The sequence below is a fragment of the Chiloscyllium plagiosum genome, unplaced genomic scaffold (assembly GCF_037043375.1).
Source record: "Chiloscyllium plagiosum isolate Xiang-an unplaced genomic scaffold, Cpla_swu_hap1 HiC_scaffold_25, whole genome shotgun sequence".
NCBI classification, from domain to species: Eukaryota; Metazoa; Chordata; class Chondrichthyes; order Orectolobiformes; family Hemiscylliidae; genus Chiloscyllium; species Chiloscyllium plagiosum.
Genome location: NW_028270163.1, coordinates 8,607,998 through 8,625,706, shown reverse-complemented (window position 1 = coordinate 8,625,706; position 17,709 = coordinate 8,607,998).

Here is a 17,709-nt window from a genome sequence, read left to right as displayed (position 1 = left end):
TCAGCGCGAACTCCCGGTCTCAGTGCGATCTCCCGGTCTCAGTGTGATCTCCCGGTCTCAGTGCGATATCCCGGTCTCAGTGCGCTCTCCCGGTCTCAGTGCGATCTCCCGGTCTCAGTGCGATCTCCCATTCTCAGTGCGATCTCCCGGTCTCGGTACAATATCCCGGTCTCAGAGTGATCTCCCGCTCTCAGTGCGCTCTCCCGGTCTCGGTGTGAGTTCCCGGTCTCAGTGCGATCTCCTGGTCTCAGTGCGATCTCCCGGTCTCAGTGCGTTCTCCCGGTCTCAGTGCGATCTCCCGGTCTCAGTGTGATCTCCCGGTCTCAGTACGGTCTCCCGGTCACAGTGCGATATCCCTGTCCCGGTGCGATATCCCGGTCTCAGTGCGTTCTCCCTGTCTCAGTGCGATCTCCCGGTCTCAGTGCGATCTCCCGGTCTCAGTGCGATCTCCCAGTCTCAGTGCGATATCCCGGCCTCAGTGCGATCTCCCGTTCTCAGTGTGATCTCCCAGTCTCAGTGCGATCTCCCGGTCTCAGTGCGTTCTCCCGGTCTCAGTGCGATCTCCCTGTCTCAGTGCGATCTCCCGGTCTCAGTGCGATCTCCCAGTCTCAGTGCGATATCCCGGTCTCAATGCGATCTCCCGTTCTCAGTGTGATCTCCCAGTCTCAGTGTGATCTCCCGATCTCAGTGTGATCTCCCGGTCTCAGTGCAATCTCCCGGTCTCAGCGCAAACTCCCGGTCTCTGTGCGCTCTCCCGGTCTCAGTGCGATCTCCCGGTCTCAGTGTGATCTCCCAGTCTCAGTGCGATCTCCCGGTCTCAGTGCGATCTCCCGGTCTCAGTGCGATATCCCGGTCTCAGTGCGATCTCCCGGTCTCAGTGCGATATCCCGGTCTCAGTACGGTCTCCCGGTCACAGTGCGATATCCCGGTCCCGGTGCGATATCCCGGTCTCAGTGCGTTCTCCCGGTCTCAGTGCGATCTCCCGGTCTCAGTGCAATATCCCGGTCTCAGTGCGATCTCCCGGTCTCAGAGTGATCTCCCGGTCTCAGTGCAATATCCCGGTCTCAGTGCAATCTCCCGGTCTCAGTGCGATCTCCCGGTCTCAGTGCGATCTCCCGGTCTCAGTGCGATCTCCCGGTCTCAGTGCGATCTCCCGGTCTCAGTACGGTCTCCCGGTCACAGTGCGATATCCCGGTCTCAGTGCGTTCTCCCGGTCTCAGTGCGATCTCCTGGTCTCAGTGCAATATCCCGGTCTCAGTGCGATCTCCCGGTCTCAGTGTGATCTCCCGGTGTCAGTGCAATATCCCGGTCTCAGTGCGATCTCCCGGTCTCAGTGCGATCTCCCGTTCTCAGTGTGATCTCCCGGTCTCAGTGCGATCTCCTGGTCTCAGTGCGATCTCCCGGTCTCAGTGCGATATCCCGGTCTCAGTACGGTCTCCCGGTCACAGTGCGATATCCCGGTCTCAGTGCGTTCTCCCGGTCTCAGTGCGATCTCCCGGTCTCAGTGCAATATCCCGGTCTCAGTGCGATCTCCCGGTCTCAGTGCGATATCCCGGTCTCTGTGTGATCTCCCGGTCTCAGTGCGATCTCCTGGTCTCAGTGCGATATCCCGGTCTCAGTACGGTCTCCCGGTCACAGTGCGATATCCCAGTCCCGGTGCGATATCCCGGTCTCAGTGCATTCTCCCGGTCTCAGTGCGATCTCCCAGTCTCAGTGCGATCTCCCGGTCTCAGTGCGATCTCCCGGTCTCAGTGCGATAACCCGGTCTCAGTGCGATCTCCCGGTCTCAGTGCGATATCCCGGTCTCAGTACGGTCTCCCGGTCACAGTGCGATATCCCGGTCCCGGTGCGATATCCCGGTCTCAGTGCGTTCTCCTGGTCTCAATGCGATCTCCCGGTCTCAGTGCAATATCCCGGTCTCAGTGCGATATCCCGGTCTCAGTGTGATCTCCCGGTCTCAGTGTGATCTCCCGGTCTCAGTGCAATATCCCGGTCTCAGTGCAATCTCGTGGTCTCAGTGCGATCTCCCGGTCTCAGTGCAATATCCCAGTCTCAGTGCAATATCCCGGTCTCAGTGCGATCTCCCGGTCTCAGTGCGATCTCCCGGTCTCAGTGCGATCTCCCGGTCTCAGTGTGATTTCCCGGTCTCAGTGGGATATCCCGGTCTCAGTGCGATCTCCCGGTCTCAGTGCGATCTCCCGGTCTCAGTGTGATTTCCCGGTCTCAGTGTGATTTCCCAGTCTCAGTGGGATATCCCGACTTCGAAATTTTCAAGGTGAAACCAACATAGTCTGGGTGTGAGGCCTAGCTTGGACTGGGTTGGAAGGGCTTGTGTTTTGAACTGCATTTTCTTTATTTTTCTAGTTTTTCCTTATATTTCGTATTTTTGTAACCTAGGTAGCTCGAATGTCTGTGTTGCTAGACTTTCTACTTCATTACATTCCTAATTTTTCCCACGGTTTTGTAGTTGAGAATCTGGACCTGGGTACCTTTGTACTAACATGGTGGCATAAATGGCGACTAGTAAACTTTCCAAGTATTCAGGTGAGTTCATGTGACAATGAAGCTCATTCTAATTTGAACTCAGCCGGGAATATGACCAAGAGGAAGGATAGTTTTAGGATTAAGAATGTAATGTCTTCATTGATCAGGGGATGTACCAAAAAGTAACAGGGTTTTGATGAGTTTATGTTTGGATGGTGTCTCAGACTGAAGTGAGTATTGTGGTCTGGTTGCTTAATGGTTAGCACTGCTGCCTCCCACTGTCAGTGATGTGGGTTTGATTCTAGCCTCGGGTGACTGTGTGGAGTTTGCACGTTCTCCCTGTGTCTGCGTGGGTTTCTTCCGGGTGCTCTGGCTTCCTTTCACAGTCCAAAGATGTGCAGGTCAGATGGAATTGCCATACTAAATTGCCAGTAGTGGCCAGGGACATGCAGGCTAGGTGGGCTAGCCATGGGAAGTACAGGGATTGGGTATGGGATTGATTCTGGCTGGAATACACATTGGTGTGGACTCAATCGGCTGAATGGCCTGCTTCCATTCTGTAGAGATTCCAACATAGCAGCTGTGAAGTGGCAGATTGTATAAATGCAAAAATGAAACAAACATATTGCAAAGGCAGAGTGGGTTTACATGGAGATTTTAACTTTAAGGCACATTATTGACCTTTCTCTGAATTGCTCCAGGCCACGAACATTCCTTCCTAAGTAGAGAAAACAAAGCTATCTAAGGTATTCGATTTGCAGTCTCAGCAACACTCCTCAATAGTTGTAGCAAAATGTCCCTATTCTGACACAGCATCCCCCTTGAAACGAAGGCCGAAGTTCCATTTCGACGAATTTGCCAACAGGATCAGGTTTGCAGGGTGTAGGGAATTCCAGGATTGTAAAATTGGGAACGACGGCTGGGGGCCGTGAATGTGACAAGTCCTCTTCCTATCATTGGACCAACTGAGGTCCTTAAAGGCAGACACTGGGCTGCTGTCCTTCAGTTTCAGTAAAACCAAAAAGTAACAAGCTGATAAAACTACTAATTAGGGCAAACAGAATGCAGAACTCGGCTTTATCTCAAGAGGGAGAGAATTGAGAAACAGGGAAATGATGGGAATTCACCACTGAATCGTTGTTGTGCCACATTTAGGTCAATGTTTTCCATTTGCCAGCAGTCAGGTGGCAGGTATGTGTGGGGTGAAGAATTGAGTTAATGCCATGGGATCTCAATACCTACCTGACTATTACCACACTTTTATCTTCTGCAGCACACAGGATGTCACCAAGTCAGAAGCTCATCTACTCAGGCTGGTGACAGGCATGGGTGAGTAGGAATGGGTGAGCAGGTACGGATGGGCAGGAGTGGCTCATTTCGCTTATCCCTCTGGAGTCTTTCCCCAAAGGTCATCTTTCACAGCCACCCACTTACCCACCCCTTTCAGCCCTTCACCGCTCCAGATCTGCTTAGTCCACCCCCTCCCTCCTGTCAGGGTCTCCCAGCCTGGCCGCAGCAGTATTTCCCCTGTCCCTACACCCAATCCCCATTTGGTTCCAGTGATGATCCTCATTAGTGACTGGGTGCAGTCCCAACGGTGGGCATCACTTCCAGTGGCAAGCCTATGAGAGAGCTGTGACCAATCAAATGGTTGGCTTCCTTTGGAGATGGTGCTTCTGTCTAGATGGGGATGAATGTTTCACCCTGAGCCAGTTAATGCCCCACTGAGCATCTAATGGCTGTGGAATAACCCGCTAGAGTGGGGCAGACAGAAGGGCTCGCACCAATTTTTACAGATGCCCCGTAGAAAGCACTCTATCTGGATGCATCATGCCCTGGTATGGTAACTGGTCTGCCCAGGACTGTAAGAAACTACAGAGAGTTGTGAACGCAGCTCAGTCCAACCTCCCATCCATTGACTCCACCTACATTTCCCGATGCCTCGGAAAGGCAGCCAACATCATCGAAGACCCCTCCCAACCCCCATGATAATCTCTTTCAACATCTTCCGTTGGAGGGAAGATACAAAGGCTGAAACAGTCATACCAACAACTTCAAGAATCTGCCAGTAGTGCATGCAAAACAAAACTTTTCACTGTACTGAGGCACATGTGATGATAATAAATCAAATCAAATCAAAGGCATGGAGGGAGGGTGTGTGGAGATGGTGTTTGCAGGGACCTAGCACAATGCAACATTCTACCTTGAGACAATTGTATGCAGTTCAGCTCCCCATTTGAAAGGATATAGAGGCACTGGAGATAGTGTAGAGGAGGTGTACAAATATAATGGAAGAAATAGATGGGTTTACGGATCTGGAAACGTTTCACAGAATGTTACGGTGCAGTAGGAGGCTGATCGGCCCATCATGCAGACCCTAGCTCTATTGCCTAGTACGAATCTCCTGCTTTTTCCCTATATCCCTGCCCACCATTCCAATCCAAATTGTAGGCTGCATCTCTTCTCCTTTGAAAAATGAAAGAATGACAGAATAGAGATCTTTAAAATGATAAAATGTTTTGGTAGTGTGGACACAGAGAGTAAATCCTCCGATGGCAAAGAGCGTCATGAGTGACAATCAACGGAAGTTAATCATAAAGGAGTTCAATCAAGAAATCAGAAGAAATTCTTTAGAAAGAGTGGGGAAAGTGCGGAAAGTGTTACCACTGGAAGTGAATAGTATCGATGCATAGAACACATAGGGGAGAAAGGAATTACAATGGTACAGGTAAACGAGAAAAGTTGGGAGGAAAGATGAATGAACCACTCACTGACTGGGTGGCCCAGATGGCCTCTTTCTGTGCATTAAATCCAACACAATCTGGTGTCATATTTCAAGGCTGAGATAGATAGATTCCTGAATCACAGGGAAATCAAGATTTGTGGGAAACAGTTAGGAAAATCAAATTGAGGCCAATATCTGATCAGCTGTGATCACACTGAATGATACACAGACACTTATGTTCAAAGAGCGCTTTGTCAGAAAGCTAGCACAAGGCTGCAGGAGTAGTTTGCTGAACAATGTGAAACCAACCAATAAGAATATATTAGATTTAATAATGATTCGTTTGACAATCTAAAGGTGCATGTATAATTTATAAATAGCTACAATAGCATGGTTGTTTTGAACATTATGGCTAAGAGGGAGAAATGCAAAACAGCTACTAAGATTCGAGAACAAAAACAGAAATGGCTGGAAAAGCTCGATCCTTGAACTACTAACTCTGATTTCCCTTCACACACTGCCCAATGCTGTCAGACCTGCTGAGCTTTTCCAGCAACCTCTGTTTAAATTTCTGGTTTACAGCATCCACATTTCTTTTCGGTTTGTTATTAAGATGATACAGCCCACAGCAAACTGGGACTAGTCTATTAACTGGTAATGTGGAGGTGTTCAGTGATAATTCATTGCACTGGAGTTTTGCAGTCTGTTGTGAAAGAAGGGCACTTCTCACTGACCATGAAGAAAGCTACCTTGAAAGATCTAGTGATGTCTGTCATGAAGCCTTGAACTCTCTCCAAAGGATTGTAGAGTAATTGAATGTGAATTCCCTACATTGAACTGCAGTGATATAGCAAGCAGCCTGACACATTAAAGCATTCACATAAGCAGCAAACCAGGAAATAAAAAAGCATTGATGACCAATTATGACTTAAACACTTCAAAGAGAGTAAGATAAAGTTTAAGACATCCAAATGGGGTTAAGAGAGAAGTGGAAAAAATATAAGCAACCATTTATAAAATTGAAACTCCATTTTATGAAGAATTTGCTTCGATTTATTCTGGTCACATGTACCTAAGAGCAGTGAAAAAACTTCATTTTGCGAGTAGTACAGGTAGATCATATTAGTATTTAATCATAACGGAGACATTTAAAAATAACTTTCCACAAATATAAATTTTGCTTTTCAGAGCCAGAGTGGTTGTTCAATGATAAGTTACTATTCAGATTGCTAAATAAAAAGAACTCATTGAAGAATGTTTAATACTTATTGATGGTTTTAGCAATAATGCAAGGTTAGGTCTCTTTGTAAAGAGAGACTGCTGTTGGTGAGTTTATCCAAAGAGGAGAAAGTGAGGACTGCAGATGCTGGAGATCAAAGCTGAAAATGTGTTGCTGGAAAAGCGCAGCAGGTCAGGCAGCATCCAAGGAGCAGGAGAATCGACGTTTCAGGCATAAGCCCTTCTTCAGAGTTTATCCAAAGGGCTGTCATCAGATTGACTGATAGATTTTGCTGTGGGGCATTGTGGGATTACACAACTCAGCCTTCAGTGGAACAATAAATGACAGAACACTACTTCAGGACTTCGATGTTATTTTGCATTTGTGTCAAGCCTTGAAATCGGTGGCAGACTCAGAGATATAATGATACTGGAAGCTGATGGCTGAGTAAAGAAAAATCATAAATTCTAGGTCAAAGTAATAGAGCATTCAGTTTATATCTTTGGGGGAAGGACATCTATTTACCACATTTCCCCCACCAACCCCCCCCCCCCCCCCCCCCCCCCAAGAAATATCTCAAACTTTCTTTTTAATCTCAAAGAATTAAAGAGCTAATAACCAGCATAAATGAAAAGTAAAAACAAGCCTGAGAAGAATAAAAAAAGCTAGCACAGATTGGGGCAGTATGGTGGCTCAGTGGTTGGCACTGTTGCCAGGGACCCGGGTTCGATTCCAGCCTCGGGCTGCTGTCTGTGTGGAGTTTGCAAGTTCTCACTGTGTCTGCGTGGATTTGCTCCGGTTTCCTCCCACAGTCCAAACATGTGCAGGTCAGGTGAATTGGCCATGTCAAATTGCCCATAGTGTTAGGTGCATTAGTCAGGGGTAAATATAGGGTAGGCGAATGGATCTGGGTGAGTTACTCTTCGGAGGGTTGGTGTGGACTTCTTGGGCTAAAGGGCCTGTTTCCACACTGTGGGAATTCTAATCTCCCGGAACCTAGGACAGATACGAAGAGCATGTTACAATGAGTAACAAACTAGATAATGTGAACTAGGCAGCATTGGGTACTGCAGATGATGGAGATCAGAGTCAAGGTTAGAGTAGTGCTGGAAAAGCACAGCAGGTCAGGCAGCATCTGAGGAGCAGGAAATGTTTTTGCATCCGAGGAGGAAAGGGTTCCTGATGAAGGGCTTTTGCCTGAAATGTTGATTTTCCTGCTCCTCAGATGCTGCCTGACCTGCTGTGCTTTTCCAGCACCGCTCTAATCTTGACTTCGATAATGTGAACCACATATCATAATGATGCTAAAGGATAGCAAATCCCAGGATCACAATATTTTCATCCCAGGTATTAAAGGAAGTGAGTGAAATCATTACAGGTGCCTTAACTACAAACGTCCATTAGTCTCTCAATTCAGGAACCATACTTACGGATTGCCAAAACAGCATGTATCGCTCTCTTATTTCAGGAACGTTTAAGGTAGGCAGTGGATTATAAAGCAAGTAGCTTAAAATCTGGCAACTTACTTGAGTTTGTAATTAAAGGGTGAGTTAGTGAACATAGACTCCAGATTTTCAGTTACTTAGAGAGCACCCCATGCATCAGTAAAACACAGATTGTGTCTGATGAATCCATTGCATTTAATTGTTGTGCCCCCACCTTCTCAAAAGCAGTTAGGATTGGCCAGTAAATGCTGGCCCAGCAAGTGACACCCACATCCCTGAGTGACTTTAAACAAAAACAGAACCTGTGTTGAAGCCTCAACTATCCGCTTTATTTGTTAGCAATTTCAATTGTGAGATAGAAAACCAGCTCTCTAAGTTTGCTGATGTCCAGCACTGTGTGGAATTTTACTTAGTGTAGATAAAGTGAATGGGTAAAACTGTGACAACTGGACTTCCATTGAGGAAATTATCAAATGCAGAGAAACGTGGAAGATTTAGACTGCTTTCTAAATGTTGATGGCTGGAAGTATTGGGGATTTGAAAATATATAAAAGTTTATTGAATTAACCTTATTGAGTCCTTCGTGAAGGTGACAAAACAGGTGGATGAGGGTAAAGTGGTTGATGTGGTGTATATGGATTTCAGTAAGGCGTTTAATAAGGTTCCACATGGTAGGCTATTGCACAAAAACGGAGTTTCGGGATTGAAGGTGATTTAAAGGTTTGGATCAGAAATTGGCTCGCTGAAAGGACATAGGGGATGGTGGTTGATGGGAAATGTTCATCCTGGAGCTCAGTTACCAGTGGTGTGCCACAAGGATCTGTTTTGGGGCCACTGCTGTTTGTCATTTTTATAAATGACCTGGATGTGGGCGTAGAAAGATGGGTTAGTAAATTTGTGGATGACACTAAGGTAGGCAGAGTTGTGGATAGTGCCAAAAGACATTGTGGGTTACAGAGAGACATAGAGAAGATGCAGAGCTGGGCTGAGAAGTGGCAAATGGAGTTTAATGCAGAAAAGTGTGAGGTAGTTCACTTCGGAAGAAGTAACAGGAATGCAGAGTACTGGGCTAATGGTAAAATTCTTGGCAGTGTGGGTGAACAGAGAGATCTTGGTGTCCAGGTGCATAAATCCCGGAAAGTTGCCATCCAGGTTGATAGGGTTGTTAAGAGGCATATGGTGTGCTGGCGTTCATTGGTAGATGGATTGAGTTTCAGAGCCATGAGGTCATGCTTCAGCTGTACAAGACACTGGTAAGACCACAGCTGGAGTACTGTGTACAGTTCTGGTCACCGCATTATAGGAAGGATATGGAAGCTTTGAAAAGGGCTCAGAGGAGATTTACTAGGATGTTGCCTGGAATGGAAGGGAGGCCTTACAAAGACGAGCTGAGGAACTTGAGGCTGTCTTCGTTGGAGAGAAGAAGGTTGAGAGGTGACTTAATCGAGACATATAAGATAATCAGAAGATTAGATAGGATGGACAGTGAGGCCTTTTCCCTCTGATGGTGATGGCTAACACGAGGGGACAGAACTTTAAATTGAGGTGTGGTAGATATAGGACAGATATTAGGGATAGTTTCTTTATTCAGAGCATAGTAGGGGCGTGGAACGGCCTGCCTGCAACAGTAGTAGACTCGCCGATGTTAAGGGCATTTAAATGGTCATTGAGCACACATATGGCTAATAATGGAATGATGTAGGTTAGATGGGTATCAGATTATTTTAACAGGTTGGCGCAACATCGAAGGCCGAAGGATCTGTACTGCACTGTAATATTCTGTGTTCTATGTTTTATGGTCAGAGAATTAGATGGCCATGGATTAATACAGACATCAATGATCTGTAAATATCTTTTGATCCGGATTATCTGTTTTTAACCCTGATCAGACAAATAAACAGCTCACTTATCACCGGCCAAACCTCTGATGGAGGGGGTCATGCAGAACACACTCAACACAGGAAACCTCAGAGTGAGCAGCTGAGAACATCTGCACAGCTCGCACACCTTTGTGTGGCATTGCTTTAATAAGAGCATAGGAGTGTAACTGGCTTGGGTGAGGGAGTAGGGAGGGTGAGGTGAGTGGGTGAGGGTATAGGGAAGATAAGGTGAATGGGTGAGGCTGTAAGGAGGGTAAGGTGAATGGGTGAGGGTGTAGGGAGGGTAAGGTGAATAGGTGAGGGTGTAGGGAGGATGAGGAGAAAGTGAGGTCTGCAGACGCTGGAGATCAAAGCTGAAACTTTATTGCTGGAACAGCACAGCAGGTCAGGCAGCATCTAGGGAGAGGCAGAGAGCTTCTTCAAGGAAGGCATCCTTGTAAGAGGATTCACAGTAGGTTGAAATCTTCGAGGAGAAAGTGAGGTCTGCAGACGCTGGAGATCAAAGCTGAAACTTTATTGCTGGAACAGCACAGCAGGTCAGGCAGCATCTAGGGAGAGGCAGAGAGCTTCTTCAAGGAAGGCATCCTTGTAAGAGGATTCGCAGTAGGTTGAAATCTTCGAGGAGAAAGTGAGGTCTGCAGACGCTGGAGATCAAAGCTGAAACTTTATTGCTGGAACAGCACAGCAGGTCAGGCAGCATCTAGGGAGAGGCAGAGAGCTTCTTGTAGGGAGGATGAGGTAAATGGGTGAGAGGGTAGGGAGGGTGAGATGAATTGGTAAGGGGGTAAGGAGGGTGAGGTTATTAGGTGAGGGGTAGGAAAGGTGAGGTGAATGGGTGAGGGAGAAGGGAAGGTGTAGTAATTGGGTAATGGAGAAGGGAGGGTGAGGCGAATGGGTGAAGGGTTAGGGAGGGTGAGGTGAATAGGTGAGGGTTAGGGAGGGTGAGGTGAATAGATGAGGGTATAGGGAGGGTGAGATGATTGGGTGAGGGGGTTGGGAGGGTGGATGAGGTAAATGGGTGAGGGGTAGGGTCGATGAGGTAAATGGGTGAGTAGCAGGTAGATAGCTGAGTAGGGTGACAGTGGTAGGGTGTGGTTGAGCCTGACACTGTGGACAGGCTCAGGGGTGGAGTCAGGTGGTAGGCGTTGATCAGTTTGGGTCAAGGGGAGAGTCAGGGGTTGGAGGGGATGCAGGGGTGTTGAAGAGGGATTGGAAGGTCAATTGGGAGCCTGTTGGTCATAATTCGTCAACTTGGGCTGGAGGAATTGGGAATTTTGGGGAGAGTTGGAGGATTGGTCAGGAAATTGAGGAGAGGTGTCAGGGGAAGGGTCCGTTGCATAGTTACCCAGGAGATAGATTAGAATTTTGTTGTCTAACATTTCCTGAGGAACAATTCAAGTAAGTACTTTCGAACATTCTAAAGTCTCTGACTCTTAAGATAGAGTTGGAGCTTTATTAGTACATGGTCAGGTAGCAAGGGAATTGTCCACTGGAAGACCAAACATCCCAGAAAACTCCCATGGATTAGTGCATTGGGACTTCAGCAAGATCCTAATATGTATTTTGTGGAACATTATTAGTCTGCACGATCCAAGGATTGGAAGATGTAAATAAATGGCTTTTGACATGCTGCCATTTACATGTGGAGATGGAGAATGGAAGAGCAGATGGTGTGGTTAAGCAAAGCTCTGGTTAAATCATGCCCACAGTGTTGTTCTGGGAACCACACCTCAAGTCTTGCAAGGAATACAGATTGAGAATAACTTGCTGTGATGTCCCACGTTCATCCCTGTGTGGCCAAAATGAACAAATCTTTCAGGTACTTCATCATATTCTGTCAGGTCATCCCTGAATAATAATCCTTTCCAATCAATCCTTGTAGTTTCTTATTGTTGGCAGATACCAAAATCAACTTTGCATAGTGACTCTTGTCAAATGCACCTTGAGAATGTTTTCAACTTTGTGGTCAAGAGTGTCAACATGTAGAGGAATATAATGGCCTTTGTGTAGCCTGGTATTTGTATATGTGCACCTTCCTTTCTGCCTGCATTGTCTTGTTGGTCTTGTGGGTCACCATTATTGTATTCTGGGATCTGGTTTGGCCTTTGAATAGAATAGAATCCCTACAGTGTGGAAACAGGCCCTTTGGCCCAACAAGTCCACACTGACCCTCCGAAGAGTAACCCATCGCCCCAACCTTATACTTACCTCTGACTAATGCACTTAACCTACACATCCCTGAACACTATGGGCAATTTAGCATCTTCTTCCTGACCTCTCCGCCCCCACCCCAGTCTGACCTATCACCCTCACCTTGACCTCTTTCCACCTATCACATTTCCGACGCCCCTCCCCCAAGTCCCTCCTCCCTACCTTTTATCTTAGCCTGCTGGACAAACTTTCCTCATTCCTGAAGAAGGGCTTATGCCCGAAACGTCGATTCTCCTGTTCCCTGGATGCTGTCTGACCTGCTGCGCTTTTCCAGCAACACATTTTCAGCAATTTAGCATGGCCAATCCACCTAACCTGCACATCTTTGGACTGTGGGAGGAAACTGGAGCACCCGGAGGAAACCCATGCAGACACGGTGAGAACATGCAAACTCCACACACATAGACACCCAAAGCTGGAATCAAACCCAGGTCCCTGGTGCTGTGAGGCCACAGTGCTAACCACTGAGCCACTGTGCCATCCCTGTCTAGCTCTGCTGTCAGTTGTAATGTTCTGAGATTAGTGCCAATGAACAATAAGTTTGGTAGTCTTCATCAAACCAATAAGGATATGGAAACTTCATATTGAGTTTGCATTTTGCCCAATGGAAAACGCCCTCCGCTTACAGACAAACAAAAATGGTACGTCACATGCCTTAACCAGATTGTTGGGAAGAGAACCCCTAAAAGAGCCAACAATATTGATACAGTAGTATTTCTTTAATTTGTAAAAGCTGCTCTAAAGAGGGGAAAGACAGCCAAACATGGGTTGGAACCATGTTTCCTGCACCTGTATGACCAATATCTCTTAGTTGCACAAAATTTATGGATATCAAGAAAACGTGAACAGCTTTTGAGTTGTTGTGAAAAATTGTCTCTGTAACAGATTGTGTTGATTCAGTGCACTTTATTACTGGAAATATTACTGGCTGCCCTAAAACATGCAACCGTCACTGTGGCTTCATACTTACATTTATCCTCAAGGAATTTATCATTGGCCTGCCCTCTTCCGTGTCCAAACCTTTCTTCCTCAAGGCTTATCGCAAACACCAACAATCTCTGACACTTGCTCTTCAGAAAGATCATGCTCACATTCTTTACTTCGATATTTTCCAGCAAACTGGGTAATATATTCGTCAAGTTGCTGTCTGCAGTACATGAGTTGGAGTCTGTTAAACCTGGAATTAATTCATACATGAAGCCATTCTGCATGAACTTTCTCAGTATTTTCTGGATCTTGCTGATCAACAATGAAAGGATAGGCTATTTTAATGCTGCGGCATTCCCTCAGTACTGACACACCAACAGTGTGGCACTCCCTCAGTACTGACCCTACAACAGTGCAGCACTCCCTCCCTCAGAACTGACCATCTGACATTGCGGCACTCCCTCAGTACTGACCCTCTGACAGTGCATCACTCCCTCAGTACTGACCCTCTGACAGTGCAGCACTCCCTCAATACTGACCCTCTGACAGTGCATCACTCCCTCAGTACTGACCCTCTGAAAGTGCAGCACTCTCTCAGTGCTGACCCTCCGACAGTGCAGCACTCCCTCAGTACTGACCCTCTGACAGGGAAACATTCCCTCAGTACTGACCCTCTGACAGTGCAGCACTCCCTCAGCACTGACCCTCTGACAGTGCATCACTCCCTCAGTACTGACCCTCTGAAAGTGCAGCACTCCCTCAGTACTGACCCTCTGAAAGTGCATCACTCCCTCAGTACTGACCCTCTGAAAGTGCAGCACTCCCTCAGTACTGACCCTCTGAAAGTGCATCACTCCCTCAGTACTGACCCTCTGAAAGTGCGGCACTCCCTCAGCACTGACCCTCTGACAGTGCATCACTCCCTCAGTACTGACCCTCTGACAGTGCAGCACTCCCTCAATACTGACCCTCTGACAGTGCATCACTCCCTCAGTACTGACCCTCTGAAAGTGCAGCACTCCCTCAGAACTGACCCTCTGACAGTGCAGCACTCCCTCAATACTGACCCTCTGACAGTGCAGCACTCCCTCAGTACTGACACTCTGAAAGTGCATCACTCCCTCAGTACTGACCCTCTGAAAGTGCGGCACTCCCTCAGCACTGACCCTCTGACAGTGCATCACTCCCTCAGTACTGACCCTCTGACAGTGCAGCACTCCCTCAATACTGACCCTCTGACAGTGCATCACTCCCTCAGTACTGACCCTCTGAAAGTGCATCACTCCCTCAGCACTGACCCTCTGACAGTGCAGCACTCCCTCAGTACTGACCCTCTGACAGTGCTGCACTCCCTCAGTACTGACCCTCTGACAGTGCAGCACTCCCTCAGTACTGACCCTCTGACCGTGTAGCACTCTCTCAGAACTGACCCTCTGACAGGGCAGCACTCCCTCAGTACTGACCCTCTGACAGTGCAGCACTCCCTCAGTACTGACCCTCTGACAGGGCAGCACTCCCTCAGTACTGACCCTCTGACAGTGCAGCACTCCCTCAGTACTGACCCTCTGACCGTGTAGCACTCTCTCAGAACTGACCCTCTGACAGTGCAGCACTCCCTCAGTACTGACCCTCTGACAGTGCAGCACTCCCTCAGCACTGAGCCACTGACAGTGAAACACTCCCTCAGTGCTGACCCTCCGACAGTGCAGCACTCCCTCAGTGCTGACCCTCTGACAGTGCAGCACTCCCTCAGTGCTGACCCTCCGACAGTGCAGCACTCCCTCAGTACTGACCCTCTGACAGTGCAGCACTCCCTCAGTGCTGACCCTCCGACAGTGCAGCACTCCCTCAGTGCTGACCCTTTGCCAGTGCAGCTTGCCCTCAGCACTGTGCGTCTGTTAGAATAGTGAAGCAGTTGGACAAATGCCATAGCAGTGTAGGTATAGTCAGGGGGGAATAGGACAAGTGTAAGAAGCTCTGCTCAATCTGTAATCTTCTTATGTTTGTGAAAACATTGACCTAAAGGTTAACTCACAATACAATAACCCAAAGCCCCTGGCACATCAAACCAACAACGGAAAGCAGCGTGTCAGTCAGTTTTTGACTTGTCACTGCCAATCCAAACGAAAATCCAAATTTGCAATTTCAGAAAAAAGTAAGGAAGTACAGAGCAAAGTGAGTTTTATACAACATCCCAAAATAGCTTTCAATAAGGCCGCTGAAATTAAAAAACTCGCAGTTGATGGATCTGGAGAAAGTGTTCCCTGAGGACTGAGAGTGAAGCTTGTCTTTTTCATTTGAAGTTCGTGCTCAATGGAGAGAAACTGTAACTAAAGCAAACAGGATATTGGATTGGATTAATTGAAGCTTTCAGTTCTAATCAAAGCTCACTATTTGAACACTACCCAGGTCCCCAGTCTGAAGTACTATGCCCAGACTGGGTCTCGCAACAATGGCAGCTTTGGCCCAGAAGGACTTTTGGGAATTGATTGAGGGAAGAAGGAGGGAAGTTGGAAGAAAGTTTGTCTTGAATTCTTATAACTGGGATCAACATGAGGTACAGAAACCCAAGTAATCCCTCTGTTTTTCAACTGCCTGATCAATTTTCCTGCCATCATGGTCAGTCAGCACGCTTGACGGACTGTGCTGGCTTTCACTCTCACTGTTCCTGGAGTGATCACAAATGTGAACACTTCCAAAAAAACCCAATTTACTTGCCTGTCTGATCTGGGTTAAAATAAATATGTGAATTTTTTGTCACGAATACAAAAGTAAATATTTATCATAACAAAACCGATTTTCCTAATCAATGACAGGAAAAGTAAGTTAACAATTTATGCCTATACACCTTAAACGGAACCCTTTTTAAATTCCCATAGCTTACACATTCGCAAAGAGAAATAGACAAGATGTGAATATTATAGGTTGGAGAATAGAGAGAGCAACTTCACACAGAAAGAGGGAGTGAGAGAGAGAGAGAGAGATTCTACTGTAGCCAGTTCCTCGCGGATCTATGCTAATCTGCATCCTGACCAATCAGAGGGTTGTTACTATGCCGAGCTCTCCTGATTCCACAAATGATGGTGCCAGAAACCTAACATTGCCTCATAAGCATCGGCTACCTTCTCCTGTTTTTTCCAAGTCTCCAACAACTCCTTGTACATTTATTGAAAGCAGTTGTCAATTTATCCCATTTTCAGTCCACAATTAAAACAATGTAGTCCTTTAAAATGGAGACAGTGTTTTTTCTGTTCAGCAACATAGTACAGGAAAGTGCCATTTATAGCATACTGCCTCTCCCTGGTAGTCATCCTGGAGTTCACTACTCCAAACGTCTCTTGTGTTGAACTCCACTGGCCCTTTTCACCAATCTGTCTTTGTCATCTCAGGATACACCTCATCACTGTTAAAAATCACACAACACCAGGTTATAATCCAACAGGTTTAATTGGAAGCACACTAGCTTTCGAAGCAACGTTCCTTCATCAGGTGGTAGTGGAGGGCTCAATCCTAACACACAGAATTTATAGCAAAAATTTACAGTGTGATGTAACTGAAATTATACATTGAAAAATTGATTGTCTGTTAAGCCTTTCATCTGTTAGAATATCATGATAGTTTTACTTCTTTCATGTGTAAATCACAAAACCTTTATTTAAAACATTGCATTCTCGGGTTAGCTGTTAACAATGGTGATAGCTAGACAATGTGTTGAAGGTGTTAGCCCCCTGTGTTCTCTGTCTATGCCATGATGTTTAGATTGATTCTAATCTAAAAAGTGAGATAACAATCAACAGACAGGAGGGTTCCCTCCCAGTTGGGGAACACTTCAGTGGTCCCAGGACATTCAGCCTCGGACCTTCGGGTGACCATCCTCCAAGGTGGACTTCGGGACAGGCAGCAGAGGAAAGTGGCCGAGCAGAGGCTGATAGCTAAGTTCGGTACCCATAGGGAGGGCCTCAACCGGGACCTTGGGTTCATGTCGCATTACAGGTGACCACCATTGCACTATATACACACACAGATACTCCTACACACACACACTCTCTCACACACACACAGGCACTCCTATACACACAAATTGGAAAGTGCAATGGACTCAAAACTAAACGTTCTCAGCCATGAGTCTCCCAGTCTGAAAAGTATCCTGTCACCCTTTGCTCCCTGTCAGTGAAATAACGCCATAGCGAACAGACAATGTCCCCTTTATTTTACAGGGTCCCGTCTTTTTAACAAGCCTCCAATGTGGCTCTTGGTTCAATAACTTTTGAATGTCCATAGCTACAACATCTGCCACATCACCTGGATCTACCATTTCTGTTAACTCCAAGAATTCAGTCAGATTAGTCAGGCAGGCTTTTATCTCTTAACACCTCTACTCTCCTTGGTTAATCCAAATCTTTCCAAATTGATAATGGTTTCAGATGGTGTCCACACTGCTGCTTTTAGATAGTTTGTAAACAGTCTCTTTAGAGATGTTAGTACATTTGTCTGGAGCAGGTGGGTGTGACCTTAGACCACCTGGCTCAGAGGCAAGGGTATTACCACTGTACCACAAGAATCCCTCATTATGGATTTTAAGTGGACTATACAGTAATTAAACTCATCCACTTCCCTCAGTGATAAAATATTGGCAACAAATCAGTAACTCTATAAACAGCATAAATACTTTTATCATTAAGGATTGAACAGTTGTGAGCAAATTATATTTTTATAATTTGGAGGTGTCGGTATTGGATGAGGGTGAACAAACATAGAACATAGAACATAGAACATAGAAGAATACAGCGCAGTACAGGCCCTTCGGCCCTCGATGTT